General features: G+C 59.4%; 1 non-coding gene across 1 annotated transcript; it reads right to left on the reverse strand.

The window, feature by feature from the left end:
• Window positions 1-2,746: 2,746 nt before the first annotated feature.
• On the reverse strand, window positions 2,747-2,865 carry LOC131871990 (5S ribosomal RNA). The gene has a single exon (XR_009370175.1). It is a non-coding gene; the product is annotated as a 5S ribosomal RNA (ribosomal RNA).
• Between the last annotated feature and the right edge of the window lie 12,135 nt (window positions 2,866-15,000).

Consider the following 15,000-nt stretch of genomic DNA (forward strand, 5'->3'; position numbering starts at 1 on the left):
TTTTTTTTTGCCTTTTCTGGAAATTAGTGAAGGCAGCGCATCAAAGGTGCGCACCTCGCTGCCCACCTTGGTGTGCTCTGAGGTGCGCACCCGGGAGCGCTACGAAGTGTGCTCCAAGGTGCGGCGTGCACGTTGTCGGAGCCCGGTTTGCCCCGGGTGCGCACCTCGCCTGCACCTTGGCCGGGGTGGGCACCTTGGCTGGGTTTGCCCAGGGTGCGCTCCGAAGCGGGGTTACTGGAGCGCCCCCTCTTTTTTTGTCAGAGCGTTTGGTGGGGTTTCTCGCATTGGCTCTTCCCAGGCCCGGTTGTTGGGTGCGCTCCCACCCTGGCGCGCGCGAAGTTGGAAGTTGGGTTAATTGCCCGGGCGCGCACCTTCGCCAGGGTGGGCACCTTGGTGCGCACACCTTGGCTGGGCTGCGCACCAGGGCGGGCTCAAGATGGCACCAGCATTCCCTTTTTCTCACTATCTTTCAAAACGGAAATTTTAAAATCTCGTTTTTTTTTTGCCTTTTATGGAAATTAGTGAAGGCATCGCATCAAAGGTGCGCACCTCGCTGCCCACCTTGGTGTGCTCCGAGGTGCCCACCACGGTGCGCAACGCCGGTGCGAACCCGGGAGCGCCCCGATGTGTGCTCCAAGGTGCGGCGTGCACGAAGTCGGACCCCGGTTTGCCCCGGGTGCGCACCTCGCGTGCACCTTGGTGCGCACACCTTGGCTGGGTTGCGCGGCCTGGTGGGCACCATGGTGCGCACCAAGGAGCGCTCCGAAGTGTGCTCCAAGGTGCGGCGTGCACGAAGTCGGAGCCCGGTTTGCCCCGGGTACGCACCTCGCGTGCACCTTCGCCGGGGTGGGCACCTCGGCTGGGTTGCGCGCCCTGGTGCGCACCAAGGAGCGCTCCGAAGTGTGCTCCAAGGTGCGGCGTGCACGAAGTCGGAGCCCGGTTTGCCCCGGGTGCGCACCTTCGCCGCGGTGCGCACCATGGCGTGCACGAAGTCGGAGCCCGGTTTGCCCCGGGTGCGCACCTCGCGTGCACCTTCGGCGGGGTTGCGCGCCCTGGTGGGCACCATGGTGCGCACCAAGGAGCGCTCCGAAGTGTGCTCCAAGGTGCGGCGTGCACGAAGTCGGAGCCCGGTTTGCCCCGGGTGCGCACCTCGCGTGCACCTTCGGCGGGGTTGCGCGCCCTGGTGGGCACCATGGTGCGCACCAAGGAGCGCTCCGAAGTGTGCTCCAAGGTGCGGCGTGCACGAAGTCGGAGCCCGGTTTGCCCCGGGTGCGCACCTCGCGTGCACCTTCGCCGCGGTGGGCACCATGGCGTGCACGAAGTCGGAGCCCGGTTTGCCCCGGGTGCGCACCTCGCGTGCACCTTCGCCGGGGTGGGCACCTCGGCTGGGTTGCGCGCCCTGGTGCGCACCAAGGAGCGCTCCGAAGTGTGCTCCAAGGTGCGGCGTGCACGAAGTCGGAGCCCGGTTTGCCCCGGGTGCGCACCTCGCGTGCACCTTCGCCAGGGTGGGCACCTCGGTGCGCACACCTTCTCAATGTTTTCTTGCCTTTTCTGGAAATTGGTGAAGGCAGCGCATCAAAGGTGCGCACCTCGGTGTGCTCCGAGGTGCGAACCCGAGAGCGCTCCGAGGTGCCCACGAAGTCGAAAGTCGGGTTAATTGCATTGTTTTCCCCGGGTGCGCTCCGAGGTGCGCAACATCGGCGCGCACCAAGGAGGGCTCCGAAGTGTGCTCCAAGGTGCGCACGATGGCGTGCACCTCTGGTGCGCACGATTCGGAGCTCGGTTTGACCGGGGTGCGCACACCTTGGCTGGGTTGCGCACCTTTTGTGCGCTCCAAGGTGCGCACGAAGTCGGAGCTCGGTTTGCCCCGGGTGCGCACCTTCGCCAGGGTGCGCACCTTGATGCGCACGCCTTGGCTGGGTTGCGCACCTTGGTGGGCGCCATGGTGCGCACCTTTCGTGCGCTCCAAGGTGCGCACGAAGTCGGAGCTCGGTTTGCCCCGGGTGCGCACCTTGGTGGGCGCCATGGTGCACTCCGAGGTGCCCAAGATTGGTGCGCACCAAGGAGCGCTCCGAAGTGCGCTCCAAGGTGCGCGCGAAGTCGAAAGTTGGGTTAATTGTCCGGTTTGCCTCGGGTGCGCACCTTGCGTGCACCTTCGCCAGGGTGGGCGCCTTGGTGCGCACACCTTGGCTGGGCTGCGCACACCTTGGCACCCGCGTTTCCTTCATTTTAAATTTTTTTTTTTTACAATCTCTCAAGTGGGAAATTCTATAATCTCAACTTTTTTTGCCTTTTCAGGAAACTTTTGAATGGAGCGCATCATTGGTGCGCTCCGAAGTGTGCTCCAAAGCTCTCTCCAGCTGCGTGCACCTGCCCCGGCCGCGCACCCGGCCCCGCCCAGCTTCGCTCACCTGTCCCGGGCGTCTGGTGCGGAACCTTAGAGTAAGAAACATCACCGTGCACCTTGGCCAACGTGCGCGACTCGACCGAGCGCGCACTGGCCGAGGTGCACACCGATTTCACCTGGGTGCGCGCGCAGCACCTCGGGCGCACCGGGGTGCGCGCACAACGCCCGGGTTGCACCGTGGCCTGTGTGCTCGGGGCGCCTCGGGTGCGCGCTCGGTGTCGCCCCCGCGCGCGCGGTAGTGCGGGCAGCGCACCCCGGCCCGGCCCGGCCCCGACGAGAACGCAAACGGGCAAAAGGTTTATTCAAATAGCATTGCGACGCCCGGCGAAAAACTAAAAAAGGGTGCAACACCGGGACTTCCCGGGAGGTCACCCATCCCAGTACTACTCCGGCCCAAGCGCGCTTAACTGCGGAGTTCTGATGGGATCCGGTGCACTAACGCTGGTATGATCGCACCCGTTATGAGCTTGTCGCAGTGTGTACTTAGCAAACCGCGACCCACGTGCGAATCCACCCCGGCCACCCACCCCCGTCGAGGTGCACACCCTCCCTCGCGAAGTGCGCCCCGTTCGCCAAGTGTGAGCCCTGCCCGGGTGCGCGCACCTTGCTAGGGCGTCGGGTGTGCACCCGGCCCGGCCTACGTGCGTGCACCTGGAGGGGGCGTCGTGTGCGTGCAGTGTCCCGTCTGCAACGCGGTGCCCACACACCACCTCGGGCGCAACGACCTGCGCTCACATGTGGGCCGAGTGCACCTTGGTGCATGTTCGGGGCGCCTCGGGTGCACGCTCGATCTTGCCCCGGTGCACCAAGGCGCTCGGTTTGCCCCGGGTGCGCACTTGGTGCAAGGTGGGCACCCAAAATAGGGATCAAGCACCAAAACACAAGTTTCGGGATGCAAAATGGGACCCAAGGACCACAAATGCGTTCCAAGACCCATGATGGGTCCACGAGAACAAAAATGTGTTCCGAGACTTAATAAACAAATATTGGGTTTTAGGAGAAGAAACATGCTCTGATGCCCAAAACGAGAATCGACCCCGAAAAGGCCACAGGCCAAAAGTGGGATGCGAGACAAAAAAAAATGGGACCCGAGGACCAAAATTGGGTTCCCAGGTCGAAGACAGGGCAACCGGACAAGAAACGACCTCTAAGGCTCGAAATGAGTCCCGACGACTAAAACTTGACAAGAAGCACCCATCAGGCACCCAACTCGACACCCATGGGATGCCGACCCACCCGGGCTTCCACCTAGCACACCTTGGCACCCACCCACCCTCGCACCCAACCTCGCACCCAACTTAGCACCTTTGAACCCACATTGGCACTCACCCTGACCCTGGCACCTTGGAACCCACATTGGCACTCACCTTGACCCTGGCACCCACCTTTGCACTCACCTTGGGACCCACCCTGGCTCCCACCTCGGCACCCACCCAGACACCCACCTTGGTTCCTTGGCACCCACCTTGGATCCTTGGCACCCACCCCGACACCCACCTTGGCACGCAACTTGGCTACTTGCCACCCACCTTGGCTCCTTGACGCCCACCCCGACAACCACCCCGTGACCTACCCTGGCTAGGGTTGGTGCACACCCACCCTGGTGCCCACCTTGGCACCCACCCTATGACCCACCTTGGCACGCACCTTAGTACCCACCCCGTTACCCACCCTAGGACCCACCCCGTGACCCACCTTGGCCAGGGTGGGTGCACCCACCCTGGTGCCCACCTTGGCACCCACCCATCCTAGCACCCAGCCTGTGACCGGGCTTGGAACCCAACCTTGCACCCGCACCCGTCTTGGCCAGTGTGGGTGCGCACCCATCCTGGCACCCACGTTGTGACACACCCTTTAACCCACGCACCCTAGCACCCACGTTGGCACCCACCTTGGAACCCAACCTAGCAACTTGGCACCCACCCCGTGACCCACCTTGGCATCCACCATAGCAGTCGCCGACTTGGCACCCACCTCGGCACCCACCTTGACACTTGTGGACCCACCTTGCCACTCACCCTAGCATCGACCCATCCTAGCACCCACCCTGGCACCTTTGCACCCTAGCACTCACCCATCCTAGCACCTAACCTGTGACCCACCTTGACACTCACCCTCGCACCCACCTTGGAACCCAACCTAGCACCCACCCACCCTGACACCAACCCTAGCACCTACCCACCCTTGCACCCACCCTGTGACCCATCTTGGCACCCACCCATCCTACCACTCAACCTATCACCCACCTTCTCACCCACCTTGGCATCCACCTTAGCACCCACCCACACTGGCACCTTGGCACCCACCTCGGGCAAGGTGGGTGCACACCCACCCTGGCACCCAATTTAGAACCCACCGAGCATGTTACCCACCTTGGCACCCACATTGCAGCCCACCCTAGTACCCACCCTATGACCCACATTGGCATCCACACCCTAGCACCCAGGCACCTCGACACCCGCCTTGACACCCACCCTAGCACTGAACCTGTGACCCACCTTGGAACTCACCCTAGAACCCACCCACCCTGTGAACCACCTTGGCATCCACCTTAGCACCCACCCACCTTGGCACCCACTCTAGCACTCACCCATCCTAACACCCAACTTGTTACCCACCTTGGCACCCGCCCTCGCGTCCACCTTGAAACCCACCCTAGCACCCACCCACGCAGGAGCCCACCTTGGCACCCAACCTAACACCCACGCATCCTGGCACCCAACTTGTGACCCACCTTGGAACCCACCCTAGTACCCACCTTTGAACCCACTATATCACCAACCCACCTTGGCACCCACCCTATGACCCTCTTTGGAATCCACCCTAGCACGCACCCACCCTGGCACCCACCATGGAGCGCACCCTAGCACCCACCCACCTCGGCACGCACCTCAACACCCACCTTGGTGTGCGCACTGCGCCAACCTCTCAAAGACCCTATGTGGTGCGCTCCAAAGTGTACACCTTTGGTGCGCTCCAAGGTGCGCACCTTTGGTGCACACCGAGGTGCACACCAAAGTGTGCACCGAGGTGAGCACCAAAGTGCACTCCAGGGTGCACACCAAGGCGTGCACCTTTGGTGCGGTCAATGCAAACGAATTCGGAAGTTGGGGTCGATGTCCTAATCGCTGCTGCAGACTACACGTATGAGAATCGGACAAATAGCTTTATATAGGGGAGGTGTTGCGTTTGATGGGTCGACTCCCCTGGTTGTGTGCACTGCACCAACTTCAAAGACCCTGTCTTGTTTAAGAAGTCAAAAGTTGGGGTGGATGTCCTAATCATTGCTGCAGTCTACGCATGTATGAGAATCAGACAAATAGCTTATATAGGGGAGGTGTTGCATTCGGTGGGTTGACTCCCCTGGTTGTGCGCACTGCGCCAACCTCAAAGACCCCGCATAGCAGAAGAAGTCGGAAGTCGGATTTTGGTGAGCACCAAGGCGTGCACCTTTGGTGCGGTCAACGCAGACGAATTCAGAAGTTGGGGTGGATGTCCTAATCGTTGTTGCAGGCTACACATGTATGAGAATCAGACAAATAGCTTATATAGGGGAGGTGTTGGGTTTGATGGGTCAACTCCCTTGGTTGTGCGCATTACGCCAACCTCAAAGACCTTGTTTTCGTTAAGAAGTCAAAAGTTGGGGTCAATGTCCTAATGGCTCCTGCAGGCTACACATGTATGAGAATCGGACAAATAGCTTATATAGGGGAGGTGTTGGGTTTGATGGGTCGACTCCCCTGGTTGTGCGCATTACGTCAACCTCAAAGACCTTGTTTTCGTTAAGAAGTCAAAAGTTGGGGTCGATGTCCTAATTGCTCCTGTAGACTACACATGTATGAGAATCAGACAAATAGCTTATATAGGGGAGGTGTTGGGTTTGATGGGTTGACTCCCCTAGTTGTTCGCATTACACCAACCTCAAAGACCTTGTTTTCGTTTAGAAGCCGAAAGTTGGGGTCGATGTCCTAATTGCTCCTGCAGGCTACGCATGTATGAGAATCAGACAAATAGCTTATATAGGGGAGGTGTTGGGTTTGATGGGTCGACTCCCCTGGTTGTGCGCATTGCGCCAACCTCAAAGACCCTGCATTGCGGATGAAGTCGAAAGTCAGAGTTTGGTGTGCTACAAGGTGTGGTCGAAGGTGCTCACCTAGGTGTGCACCTTTGGAGCACAGGAAAAGTGCCCTCCAAAAGTGCGCACCTTTGGAGTGCACAAAAGTGCCCTCCAAAAGTGCGCACCTTTGGAGCGCAGAAAAGTGCCCTCCAAAAAGTGCCCTCCAAAAGTGCGCACCTTTGGAGCGCAGAAAAGTGCCCTCCAAAAAGTGCCCTCCAAAAGTGCGCACCTTTGGAGCGCAGAAAAGTGCCCTCCAAAAAGTGCCCTCCAAAAGTGCGCACCTTTGGAGCGCAGAAAAGTGCCCTCCAAAAGTGCGCACCTTTGGAGCGCAGAAAAGTGCCCTCCAAAAAGTGCCCTCCAAAAGTGCGCACCTTTGGAGCGCAGAAAAGTGCCCTCCAAAAAGTGCCCTCCAAAAGTGCGCACCTTTGGAGCGCAGAAAAGTGCCCTCCAAAAAGTGCCCTCCAAAAGTGCGCACCTTTGGAGCGCAGAAAAGTGCCCTCCAAAAAGTGCCCTCCAAAAGTGCGCACCTTTGGAGCGCAGAAAAGTGCCCTCCAAAAAGTGCCCTCCAAAAGTGCGCACCTTTGGAGCGCAGAAAAGTGCCCTCCAAAAGTGCGCACCTTTGGAGCGCACAAAAGTGCCCTCCAAAAGTGCGCACTTTTGGTGCGCACCAAGGCGCTGGTTCGGTCGTTGCAGGCGAGTTCGGAAGTTGGGGTCGATGTCCTGAGCGGAGGTGCAAACTACACAGGTGTCGGAATCGGACAAATAGCTTATATAGGGGAGGTGTATGCTTCGATGGGTCGACTCCCCAGGTTGAGCGCACCGCGCCAACCTCAAAGACCCTACGGTATGGATGAAGTCGGAAGTTGGGTCCGATGACCGATTCGATTAGTAGGTATGCTCATGAGGTCGGAATTTGGGTCCGATGACCTGCCATGTGCAGGAAGGCGAATGTTGACACTGTGCGTTGCAAGGTGCACACCAAGGCGCTGGTGCGGTCTTTTTAGTCGAGTTCGGAAGTTGGGGTCGATGTCCTGATCGGAGGTGCAAGCTACACAGGTGTGGGAATCGGACAAATAGCTTATATAGGGGAGGTGTATGCTTCGTTGGGTCGACTCCCCGGGTTGAGCGCACCGCGCCAACCTCAAAGACCCTACGGTATGGATGAAGTCGGAAGTTGGGTCCGATGACCGATTCGATATGTAGGCATACTCGCGAGGTCGGAATTTGGGTCCGATGACCTGCCACGTGCAGGAAGGCGAATGTTGGCACTGTGCGTTGCAAGGTGCGCACCAAGGCGCTGGTTCGGTCGTTGGAGGCGAGTTCGGAAGTTGGGGTCGATGTCTTGATCGGAGGTGCAAACTACACAGGTGTGGGAATCGGACAAATAGCTTATATAGGGGAGGTGTATGCTTCGTTGGGTCGACTCCCCGGGTTGAGCGCACCGCGCCAACCTCAAAGACCCTACGGTATGGATGAAGTCGGAAGTTGGGTCCGATGACCGATTCGATATGTAGGCATACTCGCGAGGTCGGAATTTGGGTCCGATGACCTGCCATGTGCAGGAAGGCGAATGTTGGGACTGTGCGTCGCAAGGTGCGCACCAAGGCGCTGGTGCCGTCGTTGCAGTCGAGTTCGGAAGTTGGGGTCGATGTCCTGGTCAGAGGTGCAAACTACACAGGTGTGGGAATCGGACAAATAGCTTATATAGGGGAGGTGTATGCTTCGATGGGTCGACTCCCTGGGTTGAGCGCACCGCGCCAACCTCAAAGACCCTACAGTATGGATGAAGTCGGAAGTTGGGTCCGATGACCGATTCGATACGTAGGCATATTGGCGAGGTCTGAATTTGTGTCCGATGACCTGCCATGCGCAGGAAGGCGGAATTTGGGTCCGATGACCGAGTTGATGGCGTGCCATGCGCAGAAAGGCGGAATTTGGGTCCGATGACCGAGTTGATGTTGATGGCCCGCCATGCACAGGAAGGCGGAATTTGGGTCCGATGACCGATTTGAAGGCGTGCCATACGCAAAAAGGCGGAGTTTGGGTCCGATGACCGAGTTGATATTGATGGCCCGCCATGCGCAGGAAGGCGGAATTTGGGTCCGATGACCTGACATACGCATGGAGTCCGACTCGGGGGCCGATGTTCGATTCGATGACTTGCATTGTGGGTAAAGTCGGAAGTTGTGGTCTTTGACCCGATTCGATGACCAGACTTCGGCTGCTTGAGAATCGGACAAATAACTTATATAGGGGAGGTAGTGTTCTCGAGCATCCTCCCCCCGTGCCCGTTTATGTCGATTGATGCTGGTGCTCGACTGGTTGGAGCGCTCGGATGCAAAAATCTTGCACCAGGATTTATCGATTGTGATGGACACGGCAAGTCTCCTGATTGCTATGCAGGAGCTCATCGTGAATCTCTATGCGGCCTTGGTATGGACTCGACCTGCGGAATGGTTCGGCAATGGTAGTCGCTCCAACACGTCCTTGCAATGGCCACAGAGGTGATTCGACTAGAGCTCCAGTCTAGCTTTTGGGTTGCTTGGCGGACTGGTATAGCCGCGATCGAGTTCCGGCCATGAACGTTTTAGATAGCTCTTGGGCTTTCTGGGACGGAAGTCGGAAGTTTGGGCTGTTGTCCGATTTGATGACCATTCTTCGGATGTGTGAGAATCGGACAAATAACTTATATAGGGGACTGTGTTGTCTCACGCAGCCCCCTCCGTGCCCCTCTATCTCGACCGATGTTGGTGCTTGAAAGGGTTGGGATCGCTCGGATTTATAAACGTGCACCACCATTTGTCGAGTGTGAGGGACGCGGCAGGTCTCCTAAATGCTATGCGGGCGCTCTCTGAGAATCTCTATCCGGCCTCGACACAGACTAGTCTTGCTGAATGGTTTGGCACTGGTAGTCGATCCAACACGTCGTTGTTGTGGCCGCCTAGGCGATTCGATTCGAGCCCCCGTCTAGCTTTTGGGTTGCTTGGCGGATTTTGCCCTATCCGCAAGTGAGCTCGGTCCCTAAACGTTCGAGAAACCCGATTGCTATGCGCCGACTCTCTTTCTTGCGAGCCTCCATCTAGCTTTTGGGTCTCTACGGAACGGAAGTCGGAATCTGGGACCGTTGTTTGATTCGACGAGGCAGACTACGGTTGTGCGAGAATCGGACAAATAACTTATATAGGGGAGGTGTTGACTGGAGCATTCTCCCCCGTGCCCCTCTAACTCGACCAATGCTGGCGCTCGAACGGTGGTAGCGCTCGGATTTTCATTGAGCGCCAGCATTGGTCGATTTAGAGGGGCATGCGAGATTCCCGAATGCTATGCGAGGTCTCTAACGGAAATGTCTATTGGTTTCGGTATGGATGCAATTGCGAGTGGTTCGGCAAAGGTAGTCGTTCCGATGCGTCCATGTCGTGGCCAAATCGATAATTCGATTTGAGCCCTCGTATAGCATTTGGGTCTCTCGATGTGATTCCGCATTCCAGTCCCTTTGGGCACTGCTTGAGCCGCATCCCAGGGGGTTCCCTTCCCAATAATCTGCCTCGCAACCCGATTGCTATGCGGTGAGGCTCCTCGGCCGCCTCGGAACTATCTGTGTATCAGACGCATCGCGGGATAAGGGGTTGGCAACGGTAGTCGCCCCAAGCGCGTCCGATGCTTGGACCATTCCGAGGCGGCCCTGAAGCCTCTTCCGTCTAGCCGTTGGGTCCTTCTCGCCGCATCCCTCGCCTCGCACCCCGATTGCTATGCGGTGAGGCTCCTCGGCCGCCTCGGAACTATCTGTGTATCGGACGCGTCGCGGGATAAGGGGTTGTCACTGGTAGTCGCCCCAAGCGCGTCCGATGCTTGGACCATTCCGAGGCGGCCCTGAAGCCTCTTCCGTCTAGCCGTTGGGTCCTTCTCGCCGCATCCCTCGCCTCGCACCCCGATTGCTATGCGGTGAGGCTCCTCGGCCGCCTCGGAACTATCTGTGTATCGGACGCGTCGCGGGATAAGGGGTTGTCATTGGTAGTCGCCCCAAGCGCGTCCGATGCTTGGACCATTCCGAGGCGGCCCTGAAGCCTCTTCCGTCTAGCCGTTGGGTCCTTCTCGCCGCATCCCTCGCCTCGCACCCCGATTGCTATGCGGTGAGGCTCCTCGGCCGCCTTGGAACTATCTGTGTATCGGACGCGTCGCGGGATAAGGGGTTGTCACTGGTAGTCGCCCCAAGCGCGTCCGATGCTTAGACCATTCCGAGGCGGACCCGAAGCCTCTTCCGTCTAGCCGTTGGGTCCTTCTCGCCGCATCCTTCGCCTCGCACCCCGATTGCTATGCGGTGAGGCTCCTCGGCCGCCTCGGAACTATCTGTGTATCGGACGCGTCGCGGGATAAGGGGTTGTCACTGGTAGTCGCCCCAAGCGCGTCCGATGCTTGGACCATTCCGAGGCGGACCCGAAGCCTCTTCCGTCTAGCCGTTGGGTCCTTCTCGCCGCATCCCTCGCCTCGCACCCCGATTGCTATGCGGTGAGGCTCCTCGGCCGCCTTGGAACTATCTGTGTATCGGACGCGTCGCGGGATAAGGGGTTGTCACTGGTAGTCGCCCCAAGCGCGTCCGATGCTTGGACCATTCCGAGGCGGACCCGAAGCCTCTTCCGTCTAGCCGTTGGGTCCTTCTCGCCGCATCCCTCGCCTCGCACCCCGATTGCTATGCGGTGAGGCTCCTCGGCCGCCTTGGAACTATCTGTGTATCGGACGCGTCGCGGGATAAGGGGTTGTCACTGGTAGTCGCCCCAAGCGCGTCCGATGCTTGGACCATTCCGAGGCGGACCCGAAGCCTCTTCCGTCTAGCCGTTGGGTCCTTCTCGCCGCATCCCTCGCCTCGCACCCCGATTGCTATGCGGTGAGGCTCCTCGGCCGCCTTGGAACTATCTGTGTATCGGACGCGTCGCGGGATAAGGGGTTGTCACTGGTAGTCGCCCCAAGCGCGTCCGATGCTTGGACCATTCCGAGGCGGCCCCGAAGCCTCTTCCGTGTAGCCGTTGGGTCCTTCTCGCCGCATCCCTCGCCTCGCACCCCGATTGCTATGCGGTGAGGCTCCTCGGCCGCCTTGGAACTATCTGTGTATCGGACGCGTCGCGGGATAAGGGGTTGTCACTGGTAGTCGCCCCAAGCGCGTCCGATGCTTGGACCATTCCGAGGCGGCCCCGAAGCCTCTTCCGTGTAGCCGTTGGGTCCTTCTCGCCGCATCCCTCGCCTCGCACCCCGATTGCTATGCGGTGAGGCTCCTCGGCCGCCTTGGAACTATCTGTGTATCGGACGCGTCGCGGGATAAGGGGTTGTCACTGGTAGTCGCCCCAAGCGCGTCCGATGCTTGGACCATTCCGAGGCGGACCTGAAGCCTCTTCCCTCTAGCCGTTGGGGCTTTCTCGCCGCATCCCTCGCCTCGCACCCCGATTGCTATGCTGTGAGGCTCCTCGGCCGCCTTGGAACTATCTGTGTATCGGACGCATCGCGGGATAAGGGGTTGGCAGTGGTAGTCGCCCCAAGCGCATCCGATGCTTGGACCATTCCGAGGCGGCCCTGCAGCCTCTTCCGTCTAGCCGTTGGGGCCATCTCGCCGCATCCCCCACCTCGCACCACGATTGCTATGCGGTGAGGCTCCTTGGCCGCCTCGGAACTATCTGTGTATCGGACGCATCGCGGGATAAGGGGTTGTCACTGGTAGTCGCCCCAAGCGCGTCCGATGCTTGGACTATTCCGAGGCGGCCCTGCAGCCTCTTCCGTCTAGCCGTTGGGGCCATCTCGCTGCATCCCCCACCTCCTCGGCCGCCTCGGAACTATCTGTGTATCGGACGCATCGCGGGATAAGGGGTTGGCAGTGGTAGTCGCCCCAAGCGCGTCCGATGCTTGGACTATTCCGAGGCAGCCCTGCAGCCTCTTCCGTCTAGCCTTTGGGGCCATCTCGCCGCATCCCTCGCCTCGCACCCCGATTGCTATGCGGTGAGGCTCCTCGGCCGCCTGGGAACTATCTTCGTATCGGACGCATCGCGGGATAAGGGGTTGTCACTGGTAGTCGCCCCAAGCGCGTCCGATGCTTGGACTATTCCGAGGCGGCCCTGTGGCCTCTTCCGTCTAGCCGTTGGGGCCATCTCGCCGCATCCCCCACCTCGCACCCCGATTGCTATGCGGTGAGGCTCTTCGGCCGCCTTGGAACTATCTTCGTATCGGACGCATTGCGGGATAAGGGGTTGTCACTGGTAGTGGCCCCAAGCGCGTCCGATGCTTGGACTATTCCGAGGCGGCCCTGCAGCCTCTTCCGTCTAGCCGTTGGGGCCATCTCGCCGCATCCCCCACCTCGCACCCCGATTGCTATGCGGTGAGGCTCCTCGGCCGCCTTGGAACTATCTTCGTATCGGACGCATCGCGGGATAAGGGGTTGTCACTGGTAGTCGCCCCAAGCGCGTCCGATGCTTGGACTATTCCGACGCGGCCCTGTGGCCTCTTCCGTCTAGCCGTTGGGGCCATCTCGCCGCATCCCCCACCTCGCACCCCGATTGCTATGCGGTGAGGCTCCTCGGCCGCCTTGGAACCATCTTCGTATCGGACGCATCGCGGGATAGGGGGCTGTCACTGGTAGTCGCCCCAAGCGTGTCCGATGCTTGGACCATTCCTAGGCGGCCCTGAAGCCTCTTCCGTCTAGCCGTTGGGGCCTTCCCGCCCCATCCCTCGCCTCGCACCCCCGATTGCTATGCGGTGAGGCTCCTCGGCCGCCTTGGAACCATCTGTGTATCGGACGCATCGCGGGATAAGGGGTTGGCACTGGCAGTCGCCCCAAGCGCGTCCGATGCTTGGACCATTCCGAGGTGGCCCTGAAGCCTCTTCCGTCTAGCCGTTGGGGCCTTCCCGCCCCATCCCTCGCCTCGCACCCCGATTGATATGCGGTGAGGCTCCTCGGCCGCCTTGGAACTATCTGTGTATCGGACGCATCGCGGGATAAGGGGTTGGCACTGGTAGTCGTCCCAATCGCATCCGATGCTTGGACCATTCCGAGGCGGCCCTGCAGCCTCTTCCGTTTAGCCGTCGGGGCCTTCCCGCCGCATCCCTCGCCTCGCATCCCGATTCCTATGCGGTGAGTCTTCTCGGCCGCCGCGGAACTATACCTGTTATTGCTACTGCATCCTTCGGCTGGTAACCTCCTCTGCCGCCTTGGAACGTTCTCTTTGTCGGACGCGTCGCGGGATAAGGGGTTGGCACTGGTAGTCGCCCCAAGCGCGCCCGATGCATAGACCGCTCCGAGTCGACCTTGCTTTCAGCCTCTCACATGCATAGACCTCTCTGAGTCGACCCTGCAGCCTCTCACGTTTAGCCTTTGGAATCTCGCCTCACAACATGATTGCTATCCTTGATGCATCCCTTGCCTCGAGCCCTGATTGCTTTCTTGGCTGCATCCCTCCTCTCCTCACAGCCCGGTTGTCATCACTGCTTCATCCGTCGCTTCATGCATTCTGGCTGCTGGGCCCTTCCCACCGCACACCTCGATTGCTATCTCTTCTGCATCACACACCCCGATTGCTATCTCTGCTACATCCCTCGGCTCTCACTTCTGCATCCTTCGCCTCACACCTCGATTGCTATCAATGCTGCATCCGTAACCTCACACCCCGATTGCTATGCGGGGAGGCTCCTTGGCCGCCTTGGAAATTTCTGTGTGTCGGACGCACCGCGGGATAAGGGGTTGGCACTGGTAGTCGCCCCAAGTGCGCCCGATTCTTAGACCGCTTCGAGGTGACCTCGTAGCCTCTTTCGTCCAGGCTTCCTGCCTTCAACGCCCTTTTTACACCTCGATTGCTATGCGCGGGCTCGTTGGCGTCTATCACCTCTCTGCGAAGAGTGGCACGATGATTGTTGGGGTAAATCGTAGCAGTCCGATCTCTGGCCTTGGGCCATTGTGAGGGCTGATCGATTTCCTGTGCGCATCTCGTGTTCGCCCAGTAACAGACTCGACGACTTGTAATCGGTCTTGTTCCCGATTGTTCCTGGAGGTAGTCTTCGGAACTCTTGGATTTGACCTGTCACTCGAACTGTCCTCTTCCGAGGATGCTTGTGTGTGTGTGCTTGTGCCATTTCCTTGGCGGTATTAACGAGATATTAAAGAGCGGAGTGAGCGCCTCGCCCAGCTATGTTTGGGGCTCTCACTCCCTTACCCGGTGTGCGACCGCTTTGCACGTAGGTTGCGGAGCATCGCGACTCTTTCGATGTTTGGCGGTTGTCTTCCGGTGATGCGTTGGTCCCGAAGTGCACGTTACTAGCATTTCTGCCATTGTTCTCGATCTTTGGCACGTTCCTTCGTTGCAATTGGATATATATCTCCGTTTATACGCGCAGGCTTCTCCCGCCTATTCAGCGCTGTCCCACTCTCAGCACTCTCGTGGTCTCCTTGGCTTCTCTCTCCCGTGAGCGAGCTCTCTTCTCGAGTCTTTTCCATGTCCCATGG

This window comes from Cryptomeria japonica, unplaced genomic scaffold, assembly GCF_030272615.1.
Source record: "Cryptomeria japonica unplaced genomic scaffold, Sugi_1.0 HiC_scaffold_503, whole genome shotgun sequence".
Taxonomy (NCBI): domain Eukaryota; kingdom Viridiplantae; phylum Streptophyta; class Pinopsida; order Cupressales; family Cupressaceae; genus Cryptomeria; species Cryptomeria japonica.